The sequence below is a fragment of the Equus asinus genome, chromosome 2 (genome assembly GCF_041296235.1).
Source record: "Equus asinus isolate D_3611 breed Donkey chromosome 2, EquAss-T2T_v2, whole genome shotgun sequence".
NCBI lineage: Eukaryota > Metazoa > Chordata > Mammalia > Perissodactyla > Equidae > Equus > Equus asinus.
In genome coordinates this window covers 20,072,109-20,089,577 of record NC_091791.1, presented here as the reverse complement: position 1 = coordinate 20,089,577, position 17,469 = coordinate 20,072,109, and the positions used below count along the sequence as shown (strand labels likewise).

Sequence of the window (17,469 nt, the reverse complement as noted above, 5' to 3'; positions counted from 1 at the left end):
AGAAGAATCAAAAGCTCTTTGTGAGTGGGGACCATGTCATTTACTTTCTTTGGATCCACATAGAGCTGAGCCCTTATAAATTAATGAAATAAAAGACAATAAATCAGAGAGCATCGTGGAGGTGAAGAAAGTTCTTTGCAGAAGGTTAGGTCATCTTGGGGATCCAGCACTGCCACTGATTTGCTCTGTGACTAGAGAAATTCACTTGCCTTTGCTGATCCCCAGTTTCCTCATCTCTAGAGTGAGAGGTTGAGCAGAACAATCCCCAAGCTCTCTTCGTTGTGTCTGTGGCATTCAGCCATGCCTTTGGGACTATGATGTCTTCCAGCCAAATTTCCATGCTTGGGGACAGGACACTGCATTAGTTTGCATCTCTCTTACCAGTCACCTACATTGGAGGGCAAAAATCTGAGAGGGCAGATTTTAAAGGCTGGGGGAGCCTCTTCCCTCATTTACTCTATTTGCAAACAAATAGATTCTTCTATGCAAAGAAGGAGAAATCCACTCATTTCAAAACATCTTTCCCAAAGATAACAATACACGCTAATTTTCCTAAATATTTCAGAATCCCATTTCTACTGCCAAGTCAACCTTCCTTCAAAGAACTCTGATGGTCAAGGATGAGTCAATACTATTTCAATCAGAGTGAAGTCTACCTTTGGGTTTGAGTGTAGAGGAAAAAGACACTGAAAGGCAATCCTTAGTTTTCCTTGTGATTTTAGTTCTGAAGGTGAAGGGAGGTATTGCTGGTGCCTTGAGGGCATCTTTGTCGCAGCTGAGAATCATCTCCCTGACCAGTTAGATGAGTTTTAGTTACTAGGAAGGTATGCAAATATCTCTTAACTGCATCTAACTGTTTAAAGTGCCTTTGGATCAGAGTTGGAGCCAAACTCTGAAAAAGAACACCATCTATCAAAACACTTCCTCTTTCTGAAGGGGAGAATAAGTGATGATTCCCAATACACATCAGGGAGGTTGTTCTCAAAATGGTAATGAGGCATCACTAGGTAAATGTTGGCTGGAAATAGTAGGAAACAAAACATTTCCAGGCAGTCCAACCTAGGGGCATGGATGACTTCAGGGAAAAGAGGCTAATCTAAAGGCAGGGGAACAAAATATACCCAGAAAGGATAAGGCATTGGGGAAGAAATTCCAGATTTGGTTAGATCTGGTGAGCCTCAGACTGGGCAGAGGCTGAGAATATCATGCAACATCCCTGAACAAGCAAACAGAGAAAGATGTTTCTACTTGTGGGGGACTGGAATTGGCCACCCCAAGATATGTCTCTTTGGCATGAGGATTATTTGGGGCTGGTTACTTTTAATAAATTGCAAGTCAGGAAAGCAACTCTGAAAAGTAGAGTTTACTTACCCTTTGTTAAGAGACATTTACATCTGTAAAGGAAATCTCCATCTGTAAAGGTGTCTCCCTCTCTGTACCAGGAAGGAGGGATGACCTTATCTCTACAAACTCTTAATCAATGCCAAAGGCAAGGACTTAAATCTGCATCTTACTTACTGTACTTATGTGGCAATCTCCCATGATCGACTATCCCTCCACCCCCAACATCATCCTTTGTTGTTAGCTTAAGATGATATTTAAGGTGGTGGCTTCAGCCATTTTGGCAAGTTGCTCAGCTTGCCTGAGCCTCTCCCATGCATACATATTATAAAGCTTTGTTTAATTTTCTCCTGTTATTCTGTCTCATGTGAATTTAATTCGTTCTCTGGCCAGAAGAACCCAGAGAGGGTGGAGGAAATGTCTTCCTCCCCTACATAAGTAAACTCCTGTTTTATTGTTCTTGTCCCAATCTTTTCCAATGTACCGTGAAGAAGAATAACAGTAGAAGAAACTGGCATGACATTCCTGTCAATGTAGGAGCCAAACACAGGAGACTCACTGTGTGAGAGGAAGGCCCACGCCCCAGGGTGGTTCTCTGCCCTTGCTCCTTGACCCAGTGCTCTTGTGCAGGACACAATGCACACAACAGTGCATGACAGCCATGGACTCTCACAAACCCTCAGAGGTGCCATGTTTTCTCTTGAATTAGGAACTTATGCCAGCCTGGAGCACTCTCTACCCCTCCTCCAGCCTTTTGCTGGTTTGCTGCACATTCACCTCTTAGACGTCTGCTTAGACATCACTTCCTTGAGCTGCAGCCTGGGTTGGATGCCTATTTCAAGCGTACCCACCTTACCACTTGTAACTGAATTGCAGTTGCCTGTTCTTTGTATCTTCCCTGTGATTGGCAGCTGCTAGAGGCCACTAATAGTATGTTTCTTCAGTGCTATCCATGAGGCACAGTTTGGACACCTGGTAAGTGTTTCTTGCAAAATGAAAGGAAAGGTGAGGGGAGGAGGGAAAGGGAAAGAGGAAAAGAAGAAGAGACAGAGAGAAAGGGAGAGAGGAAGAGCAAAGGAAAGAGGAAGTGGAAGGAGAGGAGAGATATAGGTAGAGAGAAGGAAAAAGGAAGAGAGCAAAGCAAAAGTAGAAAAAGAGGAGAGAGAAATGAGGAGAAAGAAAGAGAGAAAAAAAGAAAAGACTCGGCTGCTCATGAGGTGGAGTGGGCTTCCCTGAGGGCCTTGCCTGTCTCACTGGCCTTCTTCTCCTTCCTCCCTTCCCACTGTCAACATCAACACAGTCCATCTAATGAAAGTCTGTGTCTCCGACAGAACGAGCTTGTGCAAAACCTTTTCACCTACGAGAAATGCAGCAAACCAGGGTCTTGCTTCTCTCCTCTCCCAGAAATATGTTCTGGGATTTCCACCAACAATGTCAGGCCCAAATCTGGGGAGTAGACTCAAGCCCGCTGAGACCCCTGGTCATGGGGGTCTCCTCATCCGAATTTAGTAAGATCGTTCTAATCCGTGGAGAGCTAGGAGGCTGCTGCAGGCTATGCGGGCTGCAGAGCAAATTGTTTTCCAAGCTTATTAAAAGTGCTTCCTCGGGGAAATGTCCTCTTTCGGCTGGAGCTAGGGCTTGCAGTCTTGTTCTGGGGCCTCCTGTTTAGTGGTATGTTCTGGAAAAGTGTTTGGGGTCTGGGATGTCCCACCAGGCTGATGAGAGAGAAATTCACCTGGTTGCTGGGGGTTTGAGAATTGCATTTAAGTTTTCATTTAAATTTGTGATTTTTAACTTGCAACAGCATTACCTGGGGAGCTTGTTTGAAATGAGCAGTCTGAGGTCCCGACCCCATAGATTCTGATTCAGTAGGTTTGGAGAGGACCTGGGATTCTGCCTATTTAACAGCCATTCTCCTCCTGCTTAATTCTGATGCAGGGCCTCAGGGCCCTTAGGGAGGGGGAGAGGGGAGGCTGTGTGCTGGCAGCTCTCAGTGCAGTGAATACTCCCTTGCTGACTTGGGTCTCACCATGAGGAAGAAAGAGGCTGTTTGTAACTCCAGCCATATGGTCTCTGGAGAGAGGACACTGACCCTTTCTCACATGGTGACCAGCCCTTGGTAGGTTTGCAGTTTCCTCTTTGGGCCTTCATTTTCTCCCCTCCAGAACTATTCCTTCTTGTAGGGGAACCGGGTCACACATTCTTGTTACCTTCTAAGATGGCTCCACGAGGGGATGGGAGGACGTTACTATTGCCTCCAGTGAGGACACAGACGTTGAGGGTGAACTAACAGCTCTGCACTGAACTGGCTGCTTCCAGGGAAGCTGCAGCCTAGGCAGTAAGTTAGACACTTTGTTGGAGAAGGTGGGTGGGGGGTGGGAGGTAAGCTGCCGAAGATCCCTCTGGTGGTTCATCAATGTGCACTGACAAGGACAGACTGAACAGGGAGGGGAGTGGCAGGCAAGGGTGGGAGAAGGGAGGACAAGTGAGTGAAGTGGGAGCTGAGATCCCCGCATCCTTATCCTCTTTCAGCTGCAATCAACTGTGAGACCAGCCTCTGGTGTGCAGAGCTTCCATTTGCTCCTACAAAATGGAGAGCCCGCCACTGATGAACTCAGCGTTGAGTTCTTTTTTTCTACACTGTCTTCTCTGAAGCAATGCTTTTTGTTGTCATTTGTTTTCTCCTCTTCCACTTTCTCCTCTCCTGCAGCTTTGTTTCCCATTTCCTAGAGACTGCTATTGAATTAGTGAGTTCTTTTAAAAAATAACTTTTAAAAGTTGTGTGCCCTTCGACAGATGGTGTAGTCAGTCAGTTCTTTATTGCTTCCCCTGATTACAAAAACCAAGAGAAGTGACTGATCAAACTGTAAGACCCTCGACTCTGGGAAAGTGAGCAGAACGCTCCTCCGAGGCCCCGCCCCCCTGGTCTGGACCCTCCTCCCAACACATCTTCTACCACACCTGCTCCTGTGGCCCCAGCCTCTTCTCCACCTCTGGCCTCAGCGTATTTTCATTTGCTCTTCCATCTCCTCCCCCAATGGCGCCAAGGCTCCCGGGCTCTCTTATTGATTTAAGTCTATGCTCAAACGTTTCCTCTTTAGAAAGCCTTTCCTTGACTTCCCCATCTGACACAACTCTCCCGTTACTCTAGATTCCCCTACCTGGCTTTATTTTTCCTTCAGTGCACTTTAACCAGTGCTTCTCAAAGTTAGCTGCAAGTCAGCTCCACTTGGGGTCAATCATGTGATATCCAAGTTCCAATCCCTGATTTAATTGGTCTGTGGCGGAGGATCTGGTATTTCTTTAAAAAACTCTCCAGATAATTCTTATGTGGAACCAGGGTTGAGAACTTCTGCCTAAGCATTGTTATATATTTGCTGTTTGTCTCAACTACTCAAATATACAGTAGATTGAAAAAAAAAAGGCCACAAATTCTTCCTCAAACTGTGTACATGCCATTTGCAATGTATCTTTGAAGGATCTCCCATCAAGAGATGGAGTGCCCCTTACATCTGGGCTGGCCTTGTGACTGGCTTTGATCAGTAGAAGTTGTAGGCATGACATTATAGAACTTCTGAGACTAGCCTACTGAAGGAAGACAGGCCATGTGGAGAAGACCTAAGCTGCCCCAGCAGAGGCCCCCTAGACCAACCAGCTGATAGTTTATACCACCTGCCAGATGGGAGCCAGTCCGTCTTAGACCATGCTGCCCCAGTCAAGGCACCAAATGATTGCAGTTGAATGAGTGACCCCAGGTGAGACAAGTAGAACAGCTCAGCTGCCCCTAGCCCAGATTGCTCACCTACAGAATTTAGAGCAAATGTTTGTTGCTTTAAGCCATTAAATTTTGGAACCATTTGTTATGAAGCAATAGATGACTAATACAGAATGTAAGCTACATGAGGGCAGAGACTTTATGGGTTTTTGTTTTTTGCTTATTTTCACTACTGCAGCCCCATTACCTAGATCAGTGCCTATCAAGGCACATAGTAGGTGCTCAATAAATATTTTCTAAATGGATCAATAATATCTGATGAGCCTTTACAAGGAGCTGTTTTGCACTTTGCTGAGTTCAGCCAGCAGCATGGGAGACTTCCCTCAGTACTTAGAGTCAGCTAGTAAGACAGAATAGTCTCCTCTCTCTTCCCTCCAGAAATCTCTTAAAATGCTATGGGGAAGCGCTCCTTTCTTGGTGGGTCATTTCATCAAAGGATCCTTTAGCATAAATCTTTGCCGATTCAGGAAATGTTTTCTCCTAAATTCTCAGCTCAAACACTCCTTAGTTCAGAGTATTATAAAAAGTGACTGCTTCTTCCAGTCTTGCCCTGAGAAGAGCATCAGGGTAACCAAGGACGTGAGGATCCTGTGGTCAGGTGGTCAGGGGGGTGGGAGGGGCTGGGCACAGTGAGAATAAAGCATTTGTGAAAACCGGTAAACTGGCTGCTGACACTGATTCAGTTGCAGTCTCTATTACAAACAGACTGTGTGTTTTGGTAAAAGCTCTGTGCGGAAGCCAAAAGGCTTCTTCTCAGCAGGAAGAGGAACTAAGAGAGGGTTCATGGAGTGACTGAACCTAGAACTGCACACTCAGCTAGTGAGCTGGGCTCTCCCTGAAGCAGACCTCGACACTAGGATCTGCGTGATCTCAGGAAGCACTGGTTGGGAAGCGAGGAAGTGAGAGGGAAGGGAGGGAAATCAATAAAGCCTATGTCAATGAGCAGGCTACTGTGGGCAGCTGGAGTTCAGTCCTGCCGGGGGTCTCTGGCGCATGGTGGAGAACACGCTTCAGACTTACCCCTATCAGAAAGCAAGGAAGCTGGGAGATGCACCCACTTATTTCGGGCCTTCTCTATGTAAGAGCTTCACCAGCTCCTGCAGCCAGAGAGAGCCCTTAGGCAGAGCACAACAGGGTTGAAGGATCGTGAGTGCATGGGCATCTGAGTGGAACAATGACAGACTCTGCTATCAGGACGATTAATTTCCCAAAGAGCCCATCCTGAGCAACACAGCTCCTGAAGGAAGCTGGGTAGCTGGCAGGTGGGATCTGCTGGGCCCTGGGAAGGCTTCATCCAGGCATTTGCCCTGGTCTTCCCACAATGGTTACTTTCCCTTCCTTCTCAAGGTACCTCTTCTGCCTAAGCATTCTAGCCTTCAGATCTTCAGAGCTGTCTTAGGGTGGCAGCCCCGAGGAGAGTGGATGGTGGGAGGAAAGAGTGGCATCATCTGGTTTGATATCACAGCCAACACTTACTGAGTGCCACCTATGTGCTAAACAAGGATTATGTCATTTAATTCTCAACACTGTTGTGAGAGAGATATTGTCATGAAACAGACTTTGTGTCTGAGAGAACAGGCACAAAGAGATAAAATGATTTGCCCAAATCACAGTTAGATGAATTCAAATCCCAGTTCTGTCTCCAGATCCCACCACACTCTTGGCTGTTACCCTAGATTGCTTCCTATAATAGGGAAAATAACAACGAGTTCAAGGTCAGACATAAATTTATATTCTAGGGCAGTCTCTGGGTAGCTGGATGACTTTGAACAAGCCGTTCAATTTCTCTGAAACTTGGTTTTCTCATCCATAAAATGGGCTTAAGAATCCAACCCAGTGAGGTGTATAGCAGGAGTAAACAGGAACATGTGTTTTGGTGGCTGGCACTTAGGATGTGCTCCACAAAACTGTGCTCTCTTCATACTATGTGACTCAGCCTTTTCTCAAGGGAACATCTTTCTTCTTCTTCTCAGTGGTGCTTAGGGGGCGCTTCTTTGGGATTTTTGATCCAAGAGTTCCTGTAGCTCTTGCTTCCCTGCTAGGCAGTGAGCTCCTTGAGTCAGGGAACTAAGTTTGGCCTTTTGTTATCGTTGTCTTTATTTCTCTAGAACATGGCTTTAGTGCTGGCACCCAGTTAGTACTTGATAATGACTCCTGATGCTTCTTTTTGTTAATAAGTAATTTACATAAGAAGAATTTTGAATACAGAGAAATATACAGACAGCCTGATTCTGGTATCTCAGGAGGGCATTTTTTATGCTGAGATCCATACTAGCCTTCAACCTAAGTGTTTGAGGCTTGTAATCAGTAGTAAGGACCACTGTCACCAAGCTAGACTCTTGTCGTAAATTTTAGCCAGTCTTTGGGGTCAACTTAATGAGTTTCACTCAATTCTCTTAGAGACAGTATCTTCATCAGGAGGGACGCTGCAAGAATATTGATAGCAAGGAGCATTTATTGGGCTCACTATGGTAAATACTTTACAGGTATTGCTTTGTTTACAGCATACCCCAAACCTAAGATCTAGGCAGTATTATTATAATTGAGGAAACTGAGGTACAGAGAGGATAAGTAACTGGCCCATAGTAACACAGCTAGGAGTGGGTGGAACTTGATTTGAAATATGTCTCTCCTACATGTTTCAGTGGGCTCTGCTGATATTGGGTTCTTGTAACTCTCCTTTTTCCATTCTTCTGTAGCTCCCCAACCTCCTCCCCTTCTGGTGAGCGACACAGTCCATCCTATAGGTAAAGTAGGAGCTTGTAGGGCTGGTAGATATCCAACTTTCTCAGAATGACCTTGCAGATCATTGCTGAGAACCACTGTGTCAGCTACTAACTGACATTATGGTAATATTTACTCATTTATTTGCTTATTTTCTGTCTTTCTTTACTAGAAAATAAGCTCCAAAAATGTTTATTTTGTTCACTGCTATATCCCCTTGTGAAGAACAGTTCCTGCCACATAGTAGGTGCCCCACAAATGCTTGTTAAGTGAATGAATCCATTGTTTGTGGATTTCATAGTTTAATTATCAGAGGAGCCGTCTTGTCTCTAAGCTATTGAAGGGTACTTTGCTCTTCCCTGCTGTCTCCCTGTAAATTCACATCATCACCACATTTTATCCTCAGAGATTCTTGTGCTTAACTGGTGAGGTCATGTGTGAAGCCACAGAGCATGTTAGATGTGTAACCCTTGTAAAAGCAGGATCTTATATGTCCCAGTCTCTGTGGAGGTGTGATTTGAGAACCCTGTCCAACACAAAGAGAATTATAAAAAAATATGATACTCTATTTATACTATAAAAAGGAAGCTCAATTTTTACTTGTGTCCCTTGAGGAACATTAAATTTGATCCAATTCATAATCTATAGCAATGTTTCTGAAAGGCATCTACTTTCTGCTTCTTAATTCTTTCCCAACGGCTGTGGCTTTCGTATCCCCAAAGCCTTTCTCGGTGTCTAGCCCCTTTGGCTCTTCTCTCTTCTTCCTCCCTTACTACTTGCTGAGACTTGTTGCCTCAGTCTTCTGGTCTTCCCTCCAGCTTCTTTCCTATGTTATCATTTACAAGCTGTATAATGTTGGACACGTAATAAAGACTGTGTTTGCCTCAGCTTTCTTGTAAGTTGGGCATTTCATCCTGTGAAAGAGTCACTCTGAGGATTAACCAGTCATACTTACAAAATGCTTAGAACAGTGCCTGGTGCACAGTAGGCACTCAATAATCTTGGCTGCTCTTCTTCTTCTTAGTAGTAGCAGCAGTAACGGCACCATCTAACTCCTGATTGGACACCGCTAAGTATCTGAGAATCAATGGACTAAAATGGAAACTCTGGAGACAGCAAAGGGAAGGTATAAATCTTAGTGGACAAGGTCAAATATCTCTCTTTGTTTCATATAGGTATGGGAGAGTGGTGGACAGGGAGAGGCGGGGAGAGGTGGAAGCTTCATTACAAAATCCTGCACCTGTCAGACAGACACCAAGTCCTAGAAGCATTTAGATAGTAGAAGAATTCTCTTCTCTTTGTACGTATTGGTACGTGTTTTCAGTTTTGCCTATTCTTTAAAATGATCCCTCTTTTTTGGACCATCCATCTTTAAATATTTTAAATCTTCCCCAACACTGTCTTGAGACTCTCTGCTTGTACTGTCTGACCTTCTGGTTTGATTTTCTTATTTCATTTTTATAGCTTTTCCACTGATCGCAGTGTTAAGTCTCTCAGAGACTCTTCTGAAGGTCTTTTCTTGGCAATTTTCTTGCCACGTGATACCAAAAGCATCTTTGTAAGCTGTCTGCGGCATTGGGGAGAGGCAGGATCAGGCCAGACCAGTTTGTTTTCTTCTCACCTGTGTTCTGTGTTCCAGCAATGACAGGGCACAGGATAAACTACACAGAGATAATTGCCGGAATCAGGGCAGCAGCCCATGCCTGGTGCCCCCGACCACATCCGTGAAGCCCACCAGAGAAGTGGTTTGATTGCAGTATGCATGAGAGAGGCAAGGCTAAGAGGCCCAACTTGGTCTGAGCCCAGGGTGGAGACTACATAAATCCTAATTTGGAAAGGACTATAATTGAGTCTGTCTGGTTTCTCTTTCCAATGTATAAATTGGAAGTAATTTAATGGAATTTAGCATTTCAGGTTTAAAAGATATAGTCAGGAGAAGGGCTGGGATTTTGGTGTTATGAGCCTTGAATATTCTTTTTCTCTATTTATAGGATTTCCGTTTCCAACCATATTTTTCTCATAACACAAATACAGTCTGATTTAGAAAGGAGGAGTCCTCATTTACAAACTTACAAATAAGATACAATCAGAAAGTGTTGATTTCCTTCTTCATTTTATTCTAAATTTAAAAAAAGATTTTTTAAAGTTGAAACTCTCCGGGGTGCCTTGCATGTCTGTTTCAGAGTATTAACTCCCTGCTCAAGTCTTATAGGAGTTAAGGTGGCGTGGAGGGAAGAATCGAGAAACTGAAATCCAAGGCAGTGGGAACCACTGCTAGGAGATGCTCAAGGTGAAATGAAGATGAAAATGTGTCTGAATTTTAACTTAATGCAAAAGGGAAACACAGTAAGCTGGGCAGTGTGTGAGGAATTTAACACATATCCTTGTTAATCTTGCAAGGAGAAGCACGGCTAGTCCCCACTAATCTGATGAACTTTCAGAGACACTCATGTTTTCTTGAGGTCAGGGAAGCATGTGGGAGCAGATGGAGGGATGAAGGCAGAGAGATAGATCTTGGTGGAGTAACTCAAGAGCACCCAACTAGATCCATATCTAGTTAGTAAGTCCTCAACATGGTGGGCACTATCATCCTGCCCCCTTTTGACACTTTTCTAGGTGTTTCCCAAACTTTTCACTATGTTGTCACGTCCAAGAGGCCATAGAGTGAGGTGGTTAAGAACTTCGGTTCTGTAGCCCGTCAACCTAGACTTGAGTCCTGCATACATGGATTACAGTTTGCATCACCTTGGGCAAGTCATCTGAAATCTCTGATTGGGAAGATGGAGATATTAAATACATCATGCTGCTCTAAGGAAAATTCAATAGTGTGTATAAGGCACTTAGCACAGAGCCTGGTACTGGGTAAGTGCTGCAATTATTTCTTTGATTGTTGTTATTATTAATTTTCCCTGGGACACACAAGAGGATTTCTCTTTGAAAAGTGGAAGTTTCCACGGCTGTGTCTAAGTAGGGACGTGGTTTGCAATCCCATCCACCTCAGCTGGGGCACAGGCATCAAATGGAAACCTGAGCTGCAAACCCCCAGCTCCTCAGCGGCATTTGCCTTTTGCAGGAAGAGGATCTCTGTTGAGATAATTGTGCCTTCGCTGCCACCACTGAATGAGAAGCAGTGACTCACCACTGGTCATTTGCTTCCCACTCACTTCCACTGCAGAGGAGCTGTGAACCCTACAAATAGTTTGCTCTGAGCACAGAGCAGTGGGGCCTGGTTGGAGAGTGAGCTCGGTGGGGTTGGAGCTGAACTTGGTTAGCCCAGCCCAGCAGGAGCCACTCCCCACTCCCCCAGTTGAGTACTCCCTGGACATCCCTGCCTCTGCTTGTGTATGTACTAGAGTTAGACAGACCAGGTCACAAGTCCACTTACTAGCTCTGTGAAAGCCATGAGCTCTTCTGTGAAGTGGAGGTAATAATGCTGTTTACCTCACTGGCTTATAGTCAAAATCAAATAAGATCTTGGCACAGTATAAAAATTCAGTTAATAGTAATAATTATTGTGTTGGTACGTCAGCCTAGAATTCCCCCTCTCCTCCCTTCTCTCCTTCGTCTTCTCAGTGTCTGGCTTACGTCTTCTCCAGATGACACTGGTCACCGTGAACACTCCCTCCCCTCACTTCACTCCATTCTCTTTATGTCTCTCATCAGCATCTGTGGATCCTATTTCAAAAGCACTCTTGTCTATGAATTTTATTATTTTAAAAATTACCTTATTAAAATTCATATTGTGGAAATATTCATTAAGTAATGAATTCAATCATTTGTTAAAAAATACATATTGAATATTGGCTATGTATGCACCCTTCTAGATGTTGATGATCTGCCATTGAGGAAAACAGGTGAAACCCTGCCTTCATGAAACTTACATTCCAGGGATGAGATAGACACACAAACATATAAAAGTATCTGCACAAATAGGTACACAGTTAAAGAATAAGAATAAGACAGCCCACTTGGTGCCTATCTCTCAAGTGAAGACATAGAACATTTCCCCTAGAAGGCCCCTGTGTGTCCCTTCTCAGTTACGCCCTTCTCCATTTCCCCCAAGCCCAAAGGACCCAATCATCCTGGCTAGTGTGTTAATGACGTCCTTGCTTTGCCTTATGATTTTACCACCTGCATATTCAACACTCAATACTACTTTATTTGGTTTTGCATGTTTCAATGACATATAAGTGGATACAGTACCTGCATTTTTCTGTAACTTACTTCTTTCACTCTATATTATGTTTTGGGGTTCATCTTCATTGACACTTAGAGTTGTAGTTCACTCAATTGTCACTGCTGGATAGTATGACTTCCCCACACTTTATGTGTACATTCTACTGTTGATATATATTTTGGTTATTTCACTTAAAAAAATCATTATCATGTTGCATTGACCATTCTTGAAACTGTCTCCCAGTTCCCACATATAAGAGTTCCTGCAGGAGTGAAACTTCTGGGTCATTTCTTCATCCACTTGATAAATTTCTAGAAGATGGGGCCCCTTGTCTTGGTAGCTTATTGCTGCCTTTCACAGATGAGAGTTGGTTTAAGGGAACTGGAATGAATTTGGTTAATGTTGAATTTCATGAGTTTCTGGTTAAATTTGGCCTTGACAGGAAGAAGGAAATTGCAAGATAAGTCATCCACAGATCTCATTTCCTAAATAGGAAGGAAGCCTTCAGAAGAAGGGAATATGAAAGTAGCAGGTCTTCAAAATGGATGGAAGAAACACAAGTCAATGTGGTATTATGCAAGGACTTCAGCCTGCAAACTTCTTAAAGGTCGGGACCACATCTTGTCATAAGTGGCAACAGTAACGGAGGGGAACAATGTCCACCTCAAGTGAGAGTTAGAAATTGAGGGGAATGTGTGTAGAGTGCCTAGTCCCATGTCAGTCACCATATATTAAGTGTTGGGTCCACTTTTTTTTGCTTTCCAGCTCTGTCACTGACTAGCTCTGTGACCTTGAATGTTACTTCATCTCCCTGTATCTCAGTTTCTTTCTCTGTAAAATCCCACCCACGAAAGCAATTTGAATAGCCAGGTGCCACAGTTTAAAGAAGAAATGAAGTTCCCAGGTCTTCAAAGTCACTATCATTGGTAGGAAGCCATGGGAATGAGCAAACCAGCTGAAGGAAAATATATTTCTTATTGATCTCTCAACACAGGCTATCAGGCCAAATCAGGAACAGGTTTATACACTGCATCAAATGATTCCTTACTGTTGGGCTGCTCAGAAAGATCCTTATATTTCTCCAGGTCAAGAAGAGCAAGGACAAGTATCGCTTTCCATCCTGGTGCCCAGATGGAGAGCCTCAGAGTCCCTCGTGCCCTGGGTACTAGACTGGGGTTTCTGGCATCACCAGTGGAGCAGACTGCAGGCTCAGGCCGCTCAGAGGCAACCTAAGCCATTAGTGCAGCCAGGCAATAAGGAAAAGATTGCAGGGATTGGAGGCGTGTGCAGAGGAAGGCTCTGGCAGAACAAAGTGGCATCTACAGGCCTCTCCGGGCCATGCAGAGCACTTCACATCCGTGATCCAGGTCAAACAGGGCTGCGAAGGTTTGCTGTTGCTTTGGCTGTGCCAGCACAGAGGAAATAAGCCTGGCTTACTGCACTCAGGAGAGTATCCTGTCCCGAGATGCAGGGCTGATGAACTCTAAAGTCCCATTTCCCTTGCAGAGGGGCCAGCAACTCCTCTCCTCTTTGCAATGGGATTTCCTCAGGGGAATCGGGTCCCTAGTTTCTCACAGTAGGCGGCATCCACTGACTAGGCTGGCAAGAAGGCTGCATGTTGGCTAAGAGGGATTTCTCCTACTTTGGGGCTCAGAGTATGGGCCAGAAAAGCATTTCTTGGTCTCAGAGTCCCTTGGGAGCTTCACAGATGGGAAACTTGGCCTCACAGTTGCTCTTTAGGCATTTGCCCTGTTTGAAATAAGCAACAGAGCAGCTTGGCTTTCAAAGGGCATCCAAGGCCTGGGGGAGTGGCTCTCCAGATGGTGGCAGAGCAGCCAGCAGCAGTCTCAGCATGGGGCTGTGGTGGCTCAAGCTGCTTAGATATGCCAGATCACAGAGCACCAAGAGCCCCAACCTTCTGTTGCCCCTCTTCTCTGGAAAGTATGGATGATTTCTCCCTTCAGGATGGAGGAACTTCTCCTTTGGGGCCTTCTGAGGCTACATAGAGAGAATGGAGCAATGCTTCCTTTATCTGATGGTCCAAAAAAATTTACAGAAGGTTAACAGGAAAAACCATCTTCAATGAGAGAAGAGGCACTCCTACTCAGCTTCAAGGCCTCTTTGGCCTTCAGTTCTGCTCTATGAGGTGTCTCCCTTACCCCTAGGGCTCAGCTCAGCAGGACTTGACTCGTTCAGTTCAGAATTGTCTGTCCCTAACCTCTCCTACACTATGAGCCACCAATGAGATCCTCAACACCCAAACTCCCAGACCTTTCCCTGCAGGAAATGGCCCTCCTAGGTTGCCCTGAGGCCTGTCCTGCAGAAGCAGTTAACGCTTGTTTGGCATTCTTAGCCATAGGTGTTTGATCTAGGGGGTTGAGGCAACATGGGGGGGTCGGTGGGGCATGATCTTGGGGGTTACAGAGAGTGGTGAGAATCCTGGTTCTGCCACTTCCTAATTATGCATCTTGGGCAAGTCACTCAATGATAAAATAGAAAAAGACTCATAAGCTTCATAGATTGTTGTGAGGATTCAGTGAGATTTTCTAGAGAGACAATGGGAGAGAGAGACAGAGAGACAGAGAATGAGCTAAGCACAGTGCCTAAGTGCCTAGTTGGTAGTAAGTGTTTGATAAGAGGAAACCATTATTCTTCTGATGGAAAATGCTCATGTGCACAAAAACAAATTTTTCAAAGGTTTTAAGTAATTTCAAGAGGATTCTAGGTTAAGAATCCTGACCACAGATCATCAGATCCAATGACTCTGTTTTTTTTAGATTAGGAAAGAGGCCAAGCCCCAAGAGAAGTGACTTCCCCATGGTCACTTAGCCACTTAGGAGCAGAGCCAGAGCTGGGAACTGGAGCTCCTGACTCCAGTGCTCTTTCCCTGGCCTTTTGCCTTAGGAGGAAACAAACAGGCCTCATGGTATCACCTACCATCTGCTAAATGAGAGTGGTTGGCAAGAGATTCTCCTTACACTGCAGGGAACAGAAAATTGCTCAATTCATTTCCCTGTAGACAGTGGTGAAAATCTCATTCAGGAGAAAAATGGGAGTGTGTGGGCGATCAATCTGATGCCACCCTGATGTACCTAACAACCCTCACAGAGGACAGCCCCAGTGTAACGAGCTTTCAGTTCCTTTGGGCTCCATTTGTGCTAGACATCTTCTGTTTGTCCCTCCAGATTGGCTCTTCATCATCTCGACAGTGTCCTCTGCCTCCGGAGGCTGACCTGTGTGGACCACACCAACAAGCTTCCTAGCCCTTTGGCTTACGGTTCAGTTCAGTCAATCAAGAGCCTCAACAGGAAATCAGAGTGAGGAAGGGAAGTAAGGATAGTAAATTACTTCCCTTCTTTCTCTGTGAAGTCGCCTCCATCCAGCCATATCACTCAACACGAGGTCACTGCTTCTCACATGGTGACCTGTTCTAGATGACTCTCTCCCTCAAGATTGACGTAATTCTTCCCTCGTCCCTTCAGGCTTACCGGTGATGACTCTCCTCTCTTATTAACCTCGGGGTGCTATACCCTCCTTTGTGGTTTTCCTATACTCAGCCCATAATATCTCTTAGGAAAACTGAGTCCTCAAGATATGGAGCCATGATCAGTTAAAATATAAGCCTTCATTAGAGTTGGTAAAGTTGATGGTGAGTCAAGGAGCTAACCTTGAATCCACAATCCTTGTTTTTATTCTACCTTTTCCTATTTTTGTCTTTCACAAAAAACTAAATGGTAAGGTCTTTGAGGACAAGAAATATGTTTTTAAAAAATTAATTTTTGTATTTACTAGTGTTTAATTGGCACCTGCTATATGTCAGACACTAATCTGGATGCTGGAAATGCAATGGTTACTAAGAAAGATATCATTACTGTAGTCAAAGGACATGTGGTCTAACCCGGGGCGAACTATGGCTGCAGGCTGGCTGCCTGTTTTGTTAATAAAGTTTTATTAGAACACATATATGCCCATTTGTTTATGTAGTGTGTATGGCTGCTTTCCAGCTACAAGGCAAAGTTGAGTAGTTGCAACAGAGATTGTATATCTTGCCAAGCCTATGATATTTACTCCCTAGCCTTTTACAGAAAGTTTTCTGACTCCTGGCTTAGCTATATACCATCCCAGTACCTGGCACAGAGGTAGGCAAAATTTTTTTCTCAACAATTACTTTATGGTTAGATCAACAGATTATTCACAGCTGAAAAGCCTCACCATTGTCCCAATAGTAGGAATAATCCTTAGTGGATTATTTTTAATCTTTGCATCTTAAAGAATTTGCTGAAATTTCTAGATGCTGTTGACATATGAACAATTTTCTTGCTTTTTTTTTTTTTTTTTTGGTGGATCAGTGTGAATTCAATACACCTGTGCAACTGTGCAAGCAGTTTCAAACGGGAAAATATTCTGATGCACGGTGTAGGGGGAGAGGACTGAATAGAACCTTGATTGCTCCCATTCCAGAATGTGTCATCTGGTTTTCTGCTGCTCTTAGCCTTCTCTAAATGCACTTATGCTGTGAATTTCTTTCCAACTTTTTGTTCATAAATACTTGAAGAAAAGCAATGAACTCAGAAGTCCCTTTTAACTATTTCCCTCTTGTTGGTCTTTAAAAGCACAAGCTTGTGGTTGTGGGATTCTCTGGGTTTGAGGCACAGTTAGAATGAAGGGAATAAAAGCCATGTAAGGTTCTGGCAGCGTTCATCCTCTGTGCAGCATCTCAGAATAACAGCCAAAATAACATTCAAATAGGTGCAAGCTGCTCTCTCTGTCTCCTTGTAGGTTCAGGATGTTTATCTTGTTCTGGAAACTCATACTGAGTATTATTAAAATTTGAAAAAAGAAATGCAACTGATTCTCCAAATAAATCATTTTTTTAAAAATTAAAATTAGAATGCTAATGAAAGAAGCTGTGGTATTCCCTAAAGATAAGGGAAGGACAGTGTTGTAGATATTCTAAGAAAGAGGAAGGAAAAAACAAAGAGAGGTCTAGGCATAGCTGTAGGCTGACAATTCCTACTTCGACTTATTCAGTGCCTAAAACTGGCTTACAAAAACTCTTCTGGACCATGAACGGAAAATATTATGAGTGGAAATTACCAAAATCCAAGGTATACTTATGACCTCTGATCATCTCAGTTATTTAGCATAATCAATTCAATCTGGAAGGAATTTACAAAGACCCTCCTGTATTCTAGCACTGTGATCATCCTAAGAAAATATGGTAATGATGCAGATAACAATGCCTTCCTCAGAGAGTTTACAGTCTAGGTGAGAAGGGTAAGGAACATGGCTACATATAAATAAAACACAGCAGAGTAATTTAATTGCCATACATAGTTTAAATGGGCTGTAATATTCAGTGAAAGCCAGAATTAATGAGAGATGGAAATAATGCAGGAAAGTTTTGGTTATTGAAGTTAGGCCTTGGAATAATAAGAAGAGAGGAGGATAT

At 44.0% G+C, this 17,469-nt stretch overlaps 1 long non-coding RNA gene across 1 annotated transcript in view; it reads left to right on the top strand.

The window, feature by feature from the left end:
• Nucleotides 1-16,850, top strand: part of LOC139040051 (uncharacterized) — a 48,900-nt gene extending 32,050 nt beyond the window's left edge. Inside the window, exons 4-5 of the long non-coding RNA XR_011493844.1 lie at nt 12,460-12,624; nt 15,203-16,850. This is a non-coding gene — a long non-coding RNA (uncharacterized lncRNA). The remainder of the gene's footprint in view (nt 1-12,459; nt 12,625-15,202) is intronic.
• The last annotated feature ends 619 nt before the right edge of the window (nt 16,851-17,469 follow it).